The following is an 18,755-nucleotide window of genomic DNA, read 5'->3' as shown; positions in this document are numbered from 1 at the left end:
TTATCTGAACTAAAAGCATTTTTTGGTTTACTACAAATATTTTATTCAGGTAGTTTCAAATCAAGCAGATTACAAATTATTTTATGCTACAGATGGTGCACAACGTGATATACTCCGAAAAGCCAAAGAAACTGGTACACGTGCCTAATATCATGTAGGGCCCTCGCGAGCTGGCAGAAGTGCCGCAACACAACGTGGCATGGACTCGACTAATGTCTGAAGTAGTTCTGGGGGGAACTGACACCATGAATCCTGCAGGGCTGTCCATAAATCCGTAAGAGTACGAGGCGGTATAGATCTCTTCTCAACAGCACAAGGCATCCCGGATATGCTCAATAATGTTCATGTCTGGGGAGTCTTGTGGCCAGCGGAAGTATTTAAACTCAGAAGAGTGTTCCTGGAGCTACTCCGTAGCAATTCTGGACGTGTGTGGTGTCGCATTGTCCTCATGGGATTGCCCAAGTCCGTTGGAATGCACAATGGGCATGATTACAAACTGTCCAAGGAATAGAAAAGCAACTGGAATCACTCAACAGAGGAAAGTCCACTGGACCTGACGGGATACCAGTTCGATTCTACACAGAGTACGCGAAAGAACTTGCCCCACTTCTAACAGCCGTGTACCGCAAGTCTCTAGAGGAACGGAAGGTTCCAAATGAGTGGAAAAGGGCACAGGTAGTCCCAGTCTTCAAGAAGGGTCGTCGAGCAGATGCGCAAAACTATAGACCTATATCTCTGACGTCGATCTGTTGTAGAATTTTAGAACATGTTTTTTACTCGAGTATCATGTCGTTTTTGGAAACCCAGAATCTACTATGTAGGAATCAACATGGATTCCGGAAACAGCGATCGTGTGAGACCCAACTCGCTTTATTTGTTCATGAGACCCAGAAAATATTAGATACAGGTTCCCAGGTAGATGCTATTTTTCTTGACTCCCGGAAGGCGTTCGATACAGTTCCGCACTGTCGCCTGATAAACAAAGTAAGAGCCTACGGAATATCAGACCAGCTGTGTGGCTGGATTGAAGAGTTCTTAGCAAACAGAACACAGCATGTTGTTATCAATGGAGAGACGTCTACAGACGTTAAAGTAACCTCTGGCGTGCCACAGGGGAGTGTTATGAGACCATTGCTTTTCACAATATATATAAATGACCTAGTAGATAGTGTCGGAAGTCCCATGCGGCTTTTCGCGGATGATGCTGTAGCATACAGAGAAGTTGCAGCATTAGAAAATTGTAGTGAAATGCAGGAAGATCTGCAGCGGATAGGCACTTGGTGCAGGGAGTGGCAACTGACCCTTAACATAGACAAATGTAATGTATTGCGAATACATAGAAAGAAGGATCCTTTATTGTATGATTATATGATAGCGGAACAAACACTGGTAGCAGTTACTTCTGTAAAATATCTGGGAGTATGCGTGCGGAACGATTTGAAGTGGAATGATCATATAAAATTAATTGTTGGTAAGGCGGGTACCAGGTTGAGATTCATTGGGAGAGTCCTTAGAAAATGTAGTTCATCAACAAAGATGTATCAGGGGTCCCATTGCACATGTCCCACGTCATTACAGATCCTCCACATCCTCCACCAGCTTGAACAGCCCCCTGCTGATAAGCAGCGTCCCTGGATTCTTGAGGTTGTCTCCATACCCCTACACGTCCGTCCGCTCGAAACAATCTGAAACGAGACTCGTCCGACCAGGCAACATGTTTCCAGTCATCAACAGTCCAATGTCGGTGTTGGTGGGCCCAGGCGAGGCGTAAAGCTTTGTGTCGTGCAGACGTCAAGGATACACGAGTGGTCCTTCGGCTCCGAAGGCCCATATCGATCATGTTTCGTTGAATGGTTCACATGCTGACCCTTGTTGCTGGCCCAGCACTGAAATCTGCCGCAGTTTGCGGAAGGGTTGCACTTCTGTCACGCTGAACGATTCTCTTCTCTAGCTGCATTCCGATATAGTAAAAATTAAGCTCCAAATGGTATGAAGGTTAGTACAACAAATGTCGATGTAGATGGCTGAGGTATCATCAAAACGCGCCATGCAGGTTGGGAGTAGTCATTAATCAGCCATATTTGAACACATATCACTCGGTCAGGCATGGTGTTTTTGAAGGTGACGCGCTACTCATTACCAAATGGACTAGTTATATTTCTGTAAGACAGAGTGATATAAACGATAATCTTGATTTGGGAAACTTCACTTGAAAAGACTTAATGGAAAGACAGTGAAATTACGTCTCACATTTGTGGTGTTTGAGGTACTGTGATCATACTTTGCGGTCCTCACATTGATATGTGGATGTTGACTGTAATATCTCGTGACATTCTTTTTTGTTAAAGTGAAGGCTTGCGTCAGTATTACAGTGAAAGTAGTAGTAATCTCAAAAGTTGCACTGAATTTCACTGTTAAAAAAATAGCAATGTTGACATCCCACTACTTACGGAGATGATTACCAATGGGTCAATGAGGCAGCTTTAAAAGATACGATGTAAGCCGGTCTCTTATCAAACAGTCAGCAATCCATCAAGAAGAAGCCGATGGTATTACTCCTGCAGTTTGTCCAACATAGTCCTCCGTATGCAGCTTCTGGTGTTAGCATATATAGGTGCAGGAATCAGTTATGTATCTTGGCAGGAAGACTTACAATTTTGAACTTTTTCAATCGAAGAAACCAAATCGGAATCACTACACCAAGACTGCAGATACAGACAAAAATGTGGGGAATCTAAAGTAAACATTTTCTTCCGGAAACTGCAATTTAGTGTATTACCAAATCATGTAAAGTGTCACTTTGACAGCCCGCTCCATTACTAATGCACTGATCACCAAAATAACACGTTGGAAATTATCGTCTTTTAGCTACCAGAAAAGGACTCGCTACCCGGGTTCCCGGGTTCGATTCCCGGCCGGGTCAGGGATTTTCTCTGCCTCGTGATGGCTGGGTGTTGTGTGATGTCCTTAGGATAGTTAGGTTTAAGTAGTTCTAAGTTCTAGGGGACTGATGACCATAGATGTTAAGTCCCATAGTGCTCAGAGCCATTTGAACCATTTGAAAAGGACTCGCTAAACATAACTGGACTCGCATTTGTAAGGACGACGGTTCCAATCTGCGTCCAACCATCCAGATTTAGATTTTCTGTGATTTCCCTAAATCAGTCCGAAAAAATGACGGATTCCTTTGGAAGGGCACGACGGATTTTCTTCCCCATCCCTGTATTAGCTCGGACTTGTGCTCTCGATGTCAGTGGGATGTCAAATTCTAATTTTCCTTTTGTAAACATATAAACTGCAAGTCGGCCACCAACATGTTATAAGGGTAAAGTCCTCACCTTTACCTGAAGATGAACGGGAAAAAACAGAAGATATTTATGGGGTGTCAGGCGGTGGCAAATTAGCCCGTATCGTCTTCCAGCGATAAAACATGAGTCAGACGCATAATAGTGTATTCTAAATGAGAATATTGGTTCTAATTATAACAGAATACTTCAGACGTAATTTCTTTTTTTAAATTACGTTTTCAAAAATTGCAGAACTATGTACTAAAAATCTGCAAACTAAAGGAAGGAAGGAAGATTAGAGTTAAACGTACCGTCGATAGCGCGGCCATTAGACACGGAGTACGAGCTCGCATTACAGGAGGATGGGAAAGGATATCAGCGGTGCATTTTCAAAGGAATCATACCGGAATTTGCCTGGAGTGATTTAGGAAAATTACAGAAAACCCAAATCTGGATGGTGGGATGCGAATTTGAACCGTCGTCCTCGCGAATGCGAGTCCAGTGTGCTAACCATTGCACCACCTGACTCGGTCAAACTGGATAATTCCCCCCTGACAATTTGGAGCTTAATTTAAGAAAATCACTTACTGACATTTCAGGTCAACAATTATACGCTGCCATGACACCGCAGCATGTGTGATGTGGAAGCGGCGGACAGAAACAATTTCGTTAAATGTAAACCAAGAAGAAATCTGTCGTTTCCCAAGACATCAGGAGTAATTGATTTAATGAAAAATATTGTGTCCACATGAAAGAACCAGTGCAATAAAAAAAATGTAGTACATAAATACCTGCAGTTTACAGCATAATGTAAAGCAACTTAAACAGTTATGTACCAAATATTAATATACATCTACGTGGGCTCCTTTTGTAAACTGTAAAATATCTAGACGATACTCCATCTCAACACACGTTTGCACAAGCAAGGGTGATGCAGGCTGTTGTATCCACAATTTTTCTGCGAGCTTCGCCAAGATGACTTACAGGCAACGCCTACTCAATGTCTTTCACGTAACATCACGTGAGGAAAGCCAGAGGAGCTATGGCCAATCGGTTGGTAGTAAATTCGTGCCGAAGCTAAACGTCTTTGACCTTCAGTGCTTGCGCAGTTTGGGCTTTACCAACGTGGAAGCGAAATCATTGATGCAACACCTTGTGAACTACTCAGCGAGGGATGCTTAGCTCTCCTTATGCTCGGCAAACTGACTTTGATGGGCTTCTTTGGAAGGTCTCCCTGATCTGCTGTACCATTTCAACAGATGTACGTTTTCTACCAGTACCTCAATCTCTGTTTGCACTCCCAGTGGCTGGGAGCTTTCCACACCAAGCCTGATCATCTTAAGGTCTGGTGGCTACCTTTGAAATACACGTCAGTAATTTCTTTGCCCCCCCCCCCCCCCATGAACCATGGACCTTGCCGTTGGTGGGGAGGCTTGCGTGCCTCAGCGATACAGATAGCCGTACCGTAGGTGCAACCACAACGGAGGGGTATCTGTTGAGAGGCCAGACAAACGTGTGGTTCCTGAAGAGGGGCAGCAACCTTTTCAGTAGTTGCAAGGGCAACAGTCTGGATGATTGACTGATCTGGCCTTGTAACAATAACCAAAACGGCCTTGCTGTACTGGTACTGCGAACGACTGAAAGCAAGGGGAAACTACAGCCGTAATTTTTCCCGAGGGCATGCAGCTTTACTGTATGATTACATGATGATGGCGTCCTCTTGGGTAAAATATTCCGGAGGTAAAATAGTCCCCCATTCGGATCTCCGGGCGGGGACTACTCAAGAGGATGTCGTTATCAGCAGAAAGAAAACTGGCGTTCTACGGATCGGAGCGTGGAATGTCAGATCCCTTAATCGGGCAGGTAGGTTAGCAAATTTAAAAAGGGAAATGGATAGGTGGAAGTTAGATATAGTGGGAATTAGTGAAGTTCGGTGGCAGGAGGAACAAGACTTCTGGTCAGGTGACTACAGGGTTATAAACACAAAATCAAATAGGGGTAATGCAGGAGTAGGTTTAATAATGAATAGGAAAATAGGAATGCGGGTAAGCTACTACAAACAGCATAATGAACGCATTATTGTGGCCAAGATAGATACGAAGCCCACACCTACTACAGTAGTACAAGTTTATATGCCAACTAGCTCTGCAGATGACGAAGAAATTGAAGAAATGTATGATGAAATAAAAGAAATTATTCAGATTGTGAAGGGAGACGAAAATTTAATAGTCATGGGTGACTGGAATTCGAGTGTAGGAAAAGGAAGAGAAGGAAACATAGTAGGTGAATATGGATTGGGGGACAGAAATGAAAGAGGAAGCCGCCTGGTAGAATTTTGCACAGAGCACAACATAATCATAGCTAACACTTGGTTTAAGAATCATGAAAGAAGGTTGTATACATGGAAGAATCCTGGAGATACTAAAAGGTATCAGATAGATTATATAATGGTAAGACAGAGATTTAGGAACCAGGTTTTAAATTGTAAGACATTTCCAGGGGCAGATGTGGACTCTGACCACAATCTATTGGTTATGACCTGTAGATTAAAACTGAAGAAACTGCAAAAAGGTGGGAATTTAAGGAGATGGGACCTGGATAAACTAAAAGAACCAGAGGTTGTACAGAGATTCAGGGTGAGCATAAGGGAGCAATTGACAGGAATGGGGGAAATAAATACAGTAGAAGAAGAATGGGTAGCTTTGAGGGATGAAGTAGTGAAGGCAGCAGAGGATCAAGTAGATAAAAAGACGAGGGCTAGTAGAAATCCTTGGGTAACAGAAGAAATATTGAATTTAATTGATGAAAGGAGAAAATATAAAAATGCAGTAAGTGAAACAGGCAAAAAGGAATACAAACGTCTCAAAAATGAGATCGACAGGAAGTGCAAAATGGCTAAGCAGGGATGGCTAGAGGACAAATGTAAGGATGTAGAGGCCTATCTCACTAGGGGTAAGATAGATACCGCCTACAGGAAAATTAAAGAGACCTTTGGAGATAAGAGAACGACTTGTATGAATATCAAGAGCTCAGATGGAAACCCAGTTCTAAGCAAAGAAGGGAAAGCAGAAAGGTGGAAGGAGTATATTATGGAAATGGAAGAGGATGTAGATGAAGATGAAATGGGACATATGATAGTGCGTGAAGAGTTTGACAGAGCACTGAAAGACCTGAGTCGAAACAAGGCCCCCCGGAGTAGACAATATTCCATTGGAACTACTGACGGCCGTGGGAGAGCCAGTCCTGACAAAACTCTACCATCTGGTGAGCAAGATGTATGAAACAGGCGAAATACCCTCAGACTTCAAGAAGAATATAATAATTCCAATCCCAAAGAAAGCAGGTGTTGACAGATGTGAAAATTACCGAACTATCAGCTTAATAAGTCACAGCTGCAAAATACTAACACGAATTCTTTACTGACGAATGGAAAAACTAGTAGAAGCCAACCTCGGGGAAGATCAGTTTGGATTCCGTAGAAACATTGGAACACGTGAGGCAATACTGACCTTACGACTTATCTTAGAAGAAAGATTAAGGAAAGGCAAACCTACGTTTCTAGCATTTGTAGACTTAGAGAAAGCTTTTGACAATGTTTACTGGAATACTCTCTTTCAAATTCTAAAGGTGGCAGGGGTAAAATACAGGGAGAGAAAGGCTATTTACAATTTGTACAGAAACCAGATGGCAGTTATAAGAGTCGAGGAACATGAAAGGGAAGCAGTGGTTTGGAAGGGAGTAAGACAGGGTTGTAGCCTCTCCCCGATGTTGTTCAATCTGTATATTGAGCAAGCAGTAAAGGAAACAAAAGAAAAATTCGGAGTAGGTATTAAAATTCATGGAGAAGAAATAAAAACTTTGAGGTTCGCCGATGACATTGTAATTCTGTCAGAGACAGCAAAGGACTTGGAAGAGCAGTTGAATGGAATGGACAGTGTCTTGAAAGGAGGATATAAGATGAACATCAACAAAAGCAAAACAAGGATAATGGAATGTAGTCTAATTAAGTCGGGTGATGCTGAGGGAATTAGATTAGGAAATGAGGCACTTAAAGTAGTAAAGGAGTTTTGCTATTTGGGGAGCAAAATAACTGATGATGGTCGAAGTAGAGAGGATATAAAATGTAGGCTGGCAATGGCAAGGAAAGCGTTTCTGAAGAAGAGAAATTTGTTAACATCCAGTATTGATTTAAGTGTCAGGAAGTCATTTCTGAAAGTATTTGTATGGAGTGTAGCCATGTATGGAAGTGAAACATGGACGATAAATAGTTTGGACAAGAAGAGAATAGAAGCTTTCGAAATGTGGTGCTACAGAAGAATGCTGAAGATTAGATGGGTAGATCACATAACTAATGAGGAAGTATTGAATAGGATTGGGGAGAAGAGAAGTTTGTGGCACAACTTGACCAGAAGAAGGGATCGGTTGGTAGGACATGTTCTGAGGCATCAAGGGATCACCAATTTAGTATTGGAGGGCAGCGTGGAGGGTAAAAATCGTAGAGGGAGACCAAGAGATGAATACACTAAGCAGATTCAGAAGGATGTAGGTTGCAGTAGGTACTGGGAGATGAAAAAGCTTGCACAGGATAGAGTAGCATGGAGAGCTGCATCAAACCAGTCTCAGGACTGAAGACCACAACAACAACAACAATTTCTTTGGGCACCAATGGGTGACTGCGTTTCTGCATATCACGCCGCGCATTGAGCTCTGTCGTAAGGTTTCAATACGTCTCCAGCACCTGATAAAAAAATCGTTTGCAAAAACATACACAAAACTTTTTGAGTTTCTTTATGTAAGGCCACAAAGCTCAACTATCTTTGTCTCAAAGCTCTTTTTTCTAATTTTTCTTCTGCAAGTGCATTATCCCCCAATAATACTCGAGACCAGTAGCTCTGTGTTCAGTCCAAACCAGTGGCTTAGGTTCTTGACCCAGAATAAACTTGTACGTGATGGAGCAAGTCAGTCATTAATCTTTCCTTGACGTGTTGGTTGCATCAGATTGTATTTGTTATTGCACATTATATGGTCAAAGAATCTCAGTTTTCTTCTCTTGATGGTATTGAGAATTTCTAAAACTTTGTGCATAACCGCAGTGCTTCCAAATTTGTGAGTTCCTCTGTCCACGCATTTGGAAATCAAACATGTTTTGTGTGGACTCTGTAGGTTTGTCACACAAAGCCATGGGCCAAGGTAGTCAGGTAGATCCAATATTTCTTGACTTCTGAAAAGCATTTGGCACAGTACCACACACGCGATTATTTTGAAAGTACGGTCGTATATTGTATTAGCCGAAGTTTGTGACTGGACTGAGGATTTCTTGGTAGAGAGGACGCAGCATGTTACTTTGGATGGAGAGTCATTGAGAGATGTAGCGGTTACTTCAGGAGTGCCCCAGGGAAGTGTTTTGGGACTCTTACTGCTCATGTTTTATATTAATGACCTTGGAGACAATATTAATATTAGCCTCAGACTTTCTGTAGATGATTCAGTTGCCTGTAAAGAAGTACTGCCTGAAAAGAGCTGCAGAAATATTCAGTCAAATGTTGGTAGGATTTCAAAGTGGTGTAAAGATTTGCAACTTCCTTTAAATGTTGAGAAATGTAAAGTTTTACTCTTCACTAAATGGAAGAAAGTAGTATCCTATAACTACACATCAATGGGTGTTAGTTTGAGCAGTTCAACGCAGACAAATACCTGGATGTAACACTTTGTAAGGATATGAATTGGAAGGCTCTCATAGACTCAGTCATGGGTAAAGTGGGCGGCTGGCTTGATTGGTAGGATACCAGGGAAATACAATACAAATGAGGCTGCTTACAGACCAAGCATGTGACCCATCCTAGGATACTGCTCAATGGTATGCTACCCATACCAGATGGGACTAACAGGGGATATTGAATGTATACAGAGAAGGGCAGCACGAATGGTCACAAATTTGTTTGACTTGAGGGAGAGTGTCGATGAGATGTTGAAAGAACTTAATTGGCAAATACTTGAAGATCGACGCAAACAAAGCCCTCAAAATATATTTAGTAAGTTTCAAGGATCAACTTAAAGTGATAAATCTATCGATATAATGTATTTGCGCGCGTAACGCTCCCATGGGGCTCACAAAGACAAGTCCATAAAACTGCTTGCACAGAGGAGTAAAAGCAACCATTCTGCCTGCACTCGACACCAGAATGGAATGGGAAAAATCTGTGATAACTTATACAGAGAGAAGTACTCTCTATGATGTATTCTACAATTGTTTTCAGAGTGTAGACGTAAAGGCAGAATTACTTCAGATTTAGTAACAACATTTAACAAAAGAAATATGGTCTTGCTTTTCAGGAACAATCTATCTAGCCTCCTGGCAGACATCGCTATTGCTGATGTAGAAAAAGTTTTTAAAAGGGAATTGGAAACCTGGTTTCTAGGAAAGATGTACCAAAGCAAACATTTCTTGAACTCATGTTTTGACATAATTTAAAATTTTGTAATGGTTGCACTAGCAACAGCCCTGTGAGAAAAGTCTGTTGTTACATCCATTATGGTCAGCTTGTTAACATAAGAGGCGATGTACTACCTGAAATGTTGCGTTAAATCAAACTGGGATGGCAATCTTCAGTGGCCTTCAGATCGGGGGTGCAAGTGATTATCATGAAAACAATTTATGACTAGTGCATTCTAGCATGGTTCCAAGATGATGAAAGAACGAATTCACCGAAAGGGAAAATCAGAATAGCCCAAAGGAGTGTGCTGGGCTTACAAACAGAGGAAGACTGAGTGAGAAGTTGTGTGATATTCTGTAGAATCCGTCTTACACTGTGTGACACATCTGCCCAGGAACTGACTACATTTTCAGCGGAATGGTGTTGCCAGAAGCAAGGATAAGACATACTCTTCACTACAATAAAACAAAGCATGCCTATATGAAACAGACTCTCAAAGTTTTGTCAAGAACCAGGAGCTACCGACAAAGTTCACAGTCGTCATGTGACTGGGGCCACCTGTCGGGTAGACTGTTTGGCGGGTGCAAGTTTTTCGATTTGACGCCACTTTGGCGACTTGCTCGTCGATGGGGATGAGATGATGACGATTAGGATAACACAACACCCAATCCCTGAGCGGAGAAAATCTCCGACCCAGCCGGGAATCGAACCCAGGCTCGTAGGATTGATATTCTGTCATGCTGACCACTCAGCTATTGGGGGCGGACCGTTCACAGTCGAGCTGTCCATTAAGACTGAGGTTACATTCAGAAATGAAATCTACACTAAACACAGTAATCAATACATAGATAAGTTTATACCATTAGAAGCAATCGTGCAGAAAATTGCAACGGTATTCAGAAAAATGCGTTTTCTCATCAATGTTGATGAAAGTCAAATGCATCATTGAATACTCTTACCATGATGGAGGGCAGTGGTATTTACAAACATAGCTGCAGGAACAGCAATTCATCTTATTTGGAGAAAATTGAATTAAACTTTAAGAGCAGATTTTACCAGCATTCAAAATGCTCCTGCTTGTATATAGTATGTCCTTGTTGCTGAGATAGCTATGTATACAGTTTGTTCTTTGACTCATTTGCATGTGTTAGAATCTATTCTAATTATAGGCAAGCAGCAGGTATTGCAGGCCACTTAAGCCAAAATTGGTATGAAACTTTTGTTACTGCTTCGAACTGCATAAAACCTTCACTTGAACATTTTTTTTACTGATACACAGAGGGAAAAGATTTTCTAAGACATACAATTAAAGATGTTAGTGTAGCCCTTACAACAAAGCATAGGTGTTTAAACAAAAAGACATTTTTGTGCTTCACAAACAAATTAATCTGTTTATGTATCAAAAGTACAAGATACTCAAAAAGCAGCTGATTGAAAAACCTCTCAGTTTGTGTTTCATCGAATCTGATACAATGCATTAAACTTGTGGACTGAGGTTTTCTGTAAGACAGTTCTGGATGGTTCTTCAGTAAGTTTTGATAGAAATTTTTACTTCCATTTTCTTTTCCATGTTAAATTCTTAAGACATTTTTAAATTTTCCGCCAAACTGTGAGCCAACTTTTGAAATTCAATTCTAGCTACCGGCTTTAACCTGGCCTCTAAAAGAGTGCCTCTAAAACAGTGCTTTAATCTTTGCTTCCTAAGTTTCTTCAATATCAGTTTTAAGAACCCTATCTTGAGATGTCATAGATGTCTGCTGATTCTCTACGATGATTGTAATCCCCTTTGGAGTGTAGTTGTTGGAACATTATAAGTATTGGTAACAGCCGTTTCAGTCATTTCACCTTCCAAAACACATGAAATAACTTGCTTCATTGTAGTCTCAAACCAATCTCCTCAGCCCTCACAGTCAATCATCTTCTTCAACCTTAACGCTGTGCCTTAAAAACAAAACAAAAAATTACCTATATGGCCCATTCCACCCAACTTTGGTATATTGTATACTGCACGACTGACACTGCACATTAAACATGGTGGAAACCGAAAGTGTCATGAATGAGCTTATTTTCATTATTACTGCACAGTCAACATTAGGCCACTTAATTATTTATCATAGTATGATAATATTACTTTCTATACCTAAAAGTATAAATCTGTGCTGAAAGTTACACCATTCTCCATCTCTGAGTCCCAGAAACAAATAAAATTTACTTATCCCACAAACTCAACAGCTACATCACTCAAATTGAAGCAAATGGCGAAATTATATATGCACCTTATTTCAGACACTGCATGCATCTGCTTTTTTGTGGCAAATCCTAGAAACACCAACAGACTCATAATACCCATCAGCCAATACTAACTGCCATTCTCATGCTAAACTTTTGTTTAGAAAAGTATGCATGAGCTCATTTATAAGACGTCATGTCCAAAAAATGTCACATATGTTGATGAAAAGTATCTGGCCACCTATTAGCAGTCACTGCTACTGGGCATGTCCACCCTTCCCCTCATGACCTTCCTGGGTCTGATTATCTGTGAAGGAATGGCAGCCCATTGCTCCTCAAGATCCGAAACCAGGGAAGGTAGTGATGTTGGACGATGTGGTCTGGAGCGAAGTAGCTGCAGTCACCACAGACGCCTACTGCAGTGGCAACTCCGCAGACAGATCTGCGATGCGGGTTGCCGACTCCGTTGCGAAGTCTGACAGATGCTAGTGTGTTTACAAGCAAGTACCACAGTCGACAACAAACACGTAGGTGCGGCCAACATCCATCAGAGGGCATCAACCACCAGCAGAGGAAGGGGACGCGATGATCAATGAAATATTTCCTGGCGATCACATGCGTGCAAATAGTTCCAGACATTTCCTTCTGCCCAGGGCTAGATAACCTGCGCCTGGCCATTCAGCAAGTAATTCTTGACTCATCCAGTGTGGAGAAGATCAGCCGGTTCAGCGGTGTGCCACCTCGACCATCCTCTCTTTCGCAATGATTATGTTATGTTGCTTCCGTCATGTTGGGTTATCTACCAATTGTTAGATGTGGAACAGTTGTACAGGTATAGAATCAATGGGAACTCTGATTATAGGAATTAGCTGTTGTTTGATTGATCTGCAGAAGGGATCCTTATTGTCTTCTGGTTTTGAAGAGTGTGTTACTGTTAGTGGTTTATTGTAGTTTTCTTAATAAACCAATAGCTGTCAAAACGAGTTGGTTCTTGCTGTGTAGATGTAGCAGAATACTAACTCATCCCAAAGGTGTTCTGTTGGGTTCAGGTCAGGACTCTGGGCAGGGCGGTCCATTTGAGGAATGTTAGTGTCCACAAATAGTTGCCTCACAGATTCTTCAATATGATAGGGTGCATCGTCGTGTTGATAAAAACAGTCATCACCTCTGAATTGTTTCTCTACTGTCTGCAGTACAGAATTCTGTAAATTGTGCCCATATACTTGTCCACTTGCCGTTTTCTTCAGTGTAATAAGAGGAGCACGCCATAACCTCAAAAAACTTCCCCATACCGTAACACTGCACCCCTGTACTTCACTATTGTCTCCGCACATGATGGCTGGTGATGTTCTCAAGGCATTTGCCAAACCCCAATCTTCTCATCGGATTGCAACACGGTATAGCGTGTTTCATCACTCCAGGTCACTCATTTCCAGTCATTCAGTGTCTTTATACAACCTCAAGTGTCGCTTAGCATTGACTGCAGAAAATATGGCTTATGCAGAGCTGCTAGACCATTGTGTAACCCATTCTTTTTAACGCCTTACACAGAGTCATTGTGCTGTTTGGACTGCTGGTAGCAAGTGGAAATAACGAGTCATTCCTTCCACTGAATTAACGCGATTTTTACATCCACAGTCTGCACTACTCGGCGGTCCCCATCTGTCAGTATGCGAGGAATGCCTGGCCTTGGTTTAGTTGTGTTTGTTCCTTCATGTTTACACTTCACAATCACAGCAGCTACACTTGAGTTGAACGGATTTAGAAGTGTTGAAATGTCGCTCTTTGACCTGACACTCAGGTAACATCCGATGGGTGATCCACGTTTGAACCCACTGTGCTCTCCTGGCAGACCCATTCTTCTGTTACCCCTTCTCTGCTGACAACACATTACTCCTCGTCTCCTGTTATGTATATGGGTCCAACGTGTGTGGCATTTAGCGGTCAGTTCCACATTACATAGGGGCATCCTGATATTTTTATTTGGATATTGTACAAAATTTAAGAAGTACGTAATGAATAATTAAGTAATGTTTAATCTTTAATAATCCATTTAAGATTATGTTATGTACCGAAAAATGTGTTTCAGTGAACACATCTGTGTAATTTCGCCACTGTGCACCTGAATGTGAAGACACAGGAAATGGGAATGTCTCACATGTAGTAAATAAAGTTTAAATATGACTGGAGGCAAATTTCTAATTCTGAGTTCCTTCTTACTGCTGGCAATATATTTATTGAGTGACTTAAAGTTTTCCTGGTGCATCCGCTGTTTGTGTTGCTCTCACGTTTCCAGCCAGGTACAGTAAATGTGATCTTTCGACAACACACCGTGCCATCATCTTCAAGTGCTAATTGTCGTGGAACGTCTTTGCACATCGCATCTTCTTTATACTCTTTGTCCCACTACCCTGTCACACGCCACCCCACGCGGGAAGCGATTGCCGAATGTTGGGCTCGATCCAGTCCCACAGTGCTTCTGCCTCCCGTGTCGGGTGCGAAAGTCGTTCAGGGCTGACGTTGTGACTTAGAAACTGAAGCTGCTGTCGCTACTTTTGAGACCATCAGCGGCTCGTATTTCAGCAGCTCATGACTGATTAAAATCTGACACCGGACTAAGATTTTTGTAGGTAGTGAATTTTTTGAACAAAGCAAGTCTGAGTTATTATTCAACATAGTGTATTATCTGCACAGTTTTACCACAGCTTTAGCCATTGGTTGAAACATCGTTTTATTTAGTGGTAGTTACACTAGTCCGTGTTAGATCATCGAAAACTTGAGTTTTCCCTTAGTATATTGAAACATTAGCGAGTGCTGCAATGCTTTGCAGTTATTAAATATGTATGGGAATTGTCTATAAGTCCATGTCCTCGTCCCCTTCTCTCTGTCCATCACCCCCTTGCCTTCTCCATCTCCTCCTCTCTCATTCTGTGTCCATTTCCTCATTCCCCTTGTCTATGTCAATTTCCTTTGACTCTCACTGTGCTTCTTCTCTTTCCCTCACCTCTAGCTCTGCTATCATAGTTAAAACTGACTGTGGGAATTAAACAAGACCACACATTTTCATAGTACAGAACAGTATTTTATTTCTTGCAGTTGGTTTAAACAGAAACACTTTGTACTGTTGCTTAAAAAATATATAGCCTATGTCCATCTGATTGTTTAAATAAAGTAGTGTGTAAAATTCTAATGCATGGGGAAAAGATATGTTAATTAGTACTGGAGTATTGTGTAAAAATTTACTAACAATTTTTGCTAAGAGTGCTTCCCTGTTATATAATATATATGTGTGTATGTTTACATTAAATTTCAACAGGTGGCGCTCCAATAGGTGTACAAAACAAAAATATGCGCATAATCGACTGCAACAGTATCAAAATTTGAAAGCCATTGAAGGAGGGAATTCGGAAATTTTATGTTTTTATGTGTACAGTTTTCATTCTTGTGACTTGGAAATTGTGTTGTATTATTAAATTTGTTTTCTGAAGCACCTTCTTCATTAACAACCCAAATTTTATATGTCTCTTCCTAATGCATTGATGCTGCAGTGGTACTTTGTATTGCAAGACAACTTTAAAATTTTATCTCTGGACAGACCTTTTTTTCACAACGTTTACACCACATATTTTCTGAAGTGTACAGCGTTATTGAGTTGATATTTTCTTTTCCACAGACATGATGCATCAATGCTGGAACCTACCTTTGGTCATCGTGCTACCATTAGAAAGAGAACAACAATGTCTGTGAAACACAAATAACCAGTCTGCAGAACCTTGGCATATTTTGTGTGTGTAAATATTATATGTATCAAAATAACTGTGTTTAATTCTTTCTTCAAAGTGATATTAAAGGAAATTTTACCTTACAATTACTCTGGTGTTCCTTCAAATGTGAATGTGTTCAGTTAAGTTCTGTCAGAAACTTGTGATACATGAAGCATCCCACTGCATGTACTGTTAATACTTGTAAGCAAACCGTCAGTTGTTGTGAAGCTGTTCCCTAGAAACAAATTCGTAACCAGTACCTCTCCTTTTACATTTTCATCACTGTGTAGTTAATGGTGAAATTTCTCACACTGTTTCAGTACTAATGTTGAAATATTGATGTTACAATGCCGCAGTTACTGAAAACACCTCAAACTAGTTGTAAGGTACCAGTTGGATTAATATCAGCACTCAACAACAACAATCATGCACTCTGAGGCTACATATATTCTGGTCAAGAGATGCTCAGCTGTTTCGAGAATGGAGATGTCCAATAGAGCCAGACACTTGAATGCTTTTCACAATGGAAGATTTTCTGGCGCTAGGTGTCCTCTTGATATGTAACTACATGTTATTTTTTTCAATTGGCAGAGTGATAGAGTATAATGTAAACGTTAACATCAGTTAGTTTTATGTAAAATCGACATTTTATTGAAATTTTGTATGAAGCTAAAAAAGCCAAATTCCAAGTTCCAATTTTGCATCACAAGAAACACGACCCTCAATGCAGTAGTACAGTATAAGTAAAAAAGAAAAGGAATTTGTTACAGCATATTTTATATGGGGTGATAAATCATTTGAATTAAACATTTACTGGTAAAGTAACTTCCACCAATCCAAAAATTAAGGAATACTTCTGTAGTTACTCTATAATTGCTACAAAGTACCCTTCATTCACCTAGATTTATGTTTAAAAAGTCCTAGACGTTTACTAATGATAATGCATGTGAATACAACAAAAAATTACCTCATTTCACAATATAGGAGCCTACCCAGGAACTTGCATTTTTTTTGATATACCAGTTTTTTTGGGAAAATCATAAAACTGATCAATTGCTTGTTACTTAAAATATACTGCTGGACAGAAACTCCAAAACTTCCATAATTATTAACTGTACATTAACAACAATTTTGAAGACATTTATTTGGCAACAAATATATTACTGAAAAATTAAAATAAAGAAGAAAACTTTCACAATTACTTTAATAAACACTATTTTTCTTTAGTACTAATATTATCAAAATGAATGAGAAAGCTGTCAAATTGTAATCTATAATAATTTTCATTTATGTAATTTTTTTGTATCTGTAAGTGTGCTGACAACATTTAATATTCAAAAGTTAATATTATTTCAAATGCATTTCCTGCAAAAAATTTAAAAAAGCTGTAACACAAGAAACCCTATTGTAAAAAGCATTACATCATATTGTGACACTTCATAAGCTTTCTATCACAGGCCAAACATAACTATTGTTTCTTTTCCTCCTTTCTCGATATTACAATGTCCCTACTGACTTCTCAGCAGGCGTAATGTGATTAGTTTAGTTTCTTGTTGTCCAGTGGCAAAAACAGATGTCTCCCATGCGTGACTTAAGAATGTCATATTCCAATTCAAGCCATTTATATTTTTCATAATTTTACCAGAACCTTGATGTGTAAGTATCTTTTTCATGGAATGTAGTAATTTTGATTATCACCACACTAATGTTAATTACAATGGAGATACTGTGGCATTTTACTGGATTACATCTTTTCATTACAAAACTGCAGGCATAGGTACTTCTGCATATATTAAATTGAACCAAAAATGGACAAAGAAATAGTAAAGAAAATCATTGAGTATATTTAAAGGGTGTAGAATACGTATTTCAATGTATTGATTGTCGTTTTATTCCCCTTACTCCATATAGGATGGGATGGTGGTAGGGTGTCAGCGGTACAACATTCTATTCTACAGCTGACAAGAGATTTTGAAACCATAACAAAGATGAAATCAAATAACATTGAAATATGAAAAGATTACAAATGGTTTTAAAAAGTATAAAAAGGATGAAAGTTGTTGGTGTTTGTATGACAACAGTAATGCCATTGTGTTTCTTTGTTGATGAAATTTAATTTCTAAGGACTAAAGGATAAAAACATATATTTAAGATGCACTGGAGAAATTTTGAAGTTCTTACCCATAAAAAAATTATAGAAACCATGGAGATGACAGGAGGTGTTAGATTGGCTAATGGAGTATGGAAGCAGTTGTATGGAAGCAGCGGTACTGAGGCAGTCAGCCTTTTGTCAGATGAGTGCAGTCCTAAGTGGGATTGCTACGTAATGCAGTGAATGTTATTATGAGTTTTATTGTGAGGTAGTCAGCGCTGAGCAGTTTTGTGCAAGAACTGCATGTTACTGTGAGTTGGTCAGAGCAGGCAGTGCTGACCCAGAAGAGACCACTTCGAAGTTATTTGTATCAGACCTGTTGTGGTCTGATGATTCAGTTGCCTCTGTTGAAGGATTGCATGATACTGGTATTGGTACTGAGAATGGCTGCAATGTTGGTTCTGAGAGAGCAAGCCATGTTTTTTAAGGAGACTTTGAACAGCACATGTTGCTCCTCTAAATGGATTCTGCTAAGTTATCTGAGGAAGGTGTTACTGCTTCTCTTTTCTTACAGCTTGCCAAATATCTAGTGGCAGTGTAGCTGATTAGGTTTTTTGATGAACCACGTAGCAGAATGACGATTAGGCTGAGCTCAATATTTAGAGTTGGTTACAAACACATGAAATGTTTAACGTGTGACTGGGAGTTAGTAAAACATTGTTTTTATACACCAAACAATTGGAAATATTTCTTTATTTTCTTAATATTGCAAATTCAGGAGTAGAGCCAAATGTAATTGTATTAAATGTAGCATAAGGTACATGTATTAATTTATGTCAGGGTTTCTTGTAATAATTATTTTAATAAACCAAAATATTACTTTAATTTTCCAATTTCTTTACCTTGGTCATGCTAATGGTCCCATTTGATGCTTTTCTTCAGTACTAAT

General features: G+C 40.0%; 1 protein-coding gene across 2 annotated transcripts in view; it reads left to right on the top strand.

Moving 5' to 3' along the window:
- LOC126481412 (inositol 1,4,5-triphosphate receptor associated 2-like) overlaps nt 1–15,818 on the top strand; it is a 700,219-nt gene extending 684,401 nt beyond the window's left edge. For both annotated transcript variants that reach the window (XM_050105150.1, XM_050105149.1), the window contains exon 16: nt 15,624–15,818. The gene's annotated coding sequence lies outside the window, so the exon portion shown is untranslated. The remainder of the gene's footprint in view (nt 1–15,623) is intronic.
- The last annotated feature ends 2,937 nt before the right edge of the window (nt 15,819–18,755 follow it).

This window comes from Schistocerca serialis, chromosome 5 (genome assembly GCF_023864345.2).
Source record: "Schistocerca serialis cubense isolate TAMUIC-IGC-003099 chromosome 5, iqSchSeri2.2, whole genome shotgun sequence".
Classification (NCBI taxonomy): domain Eukaryota; kingdom Metazoa; phylum Arthropoda; class Insecta; order Orthoptera; family Acrididae; genus Schistocerca; species Schistocerca serialis.
Note: the sequence above shows the minus strand (reverse complement) of the source record. Positions and strands in the feature narration are given on the sequence as shown.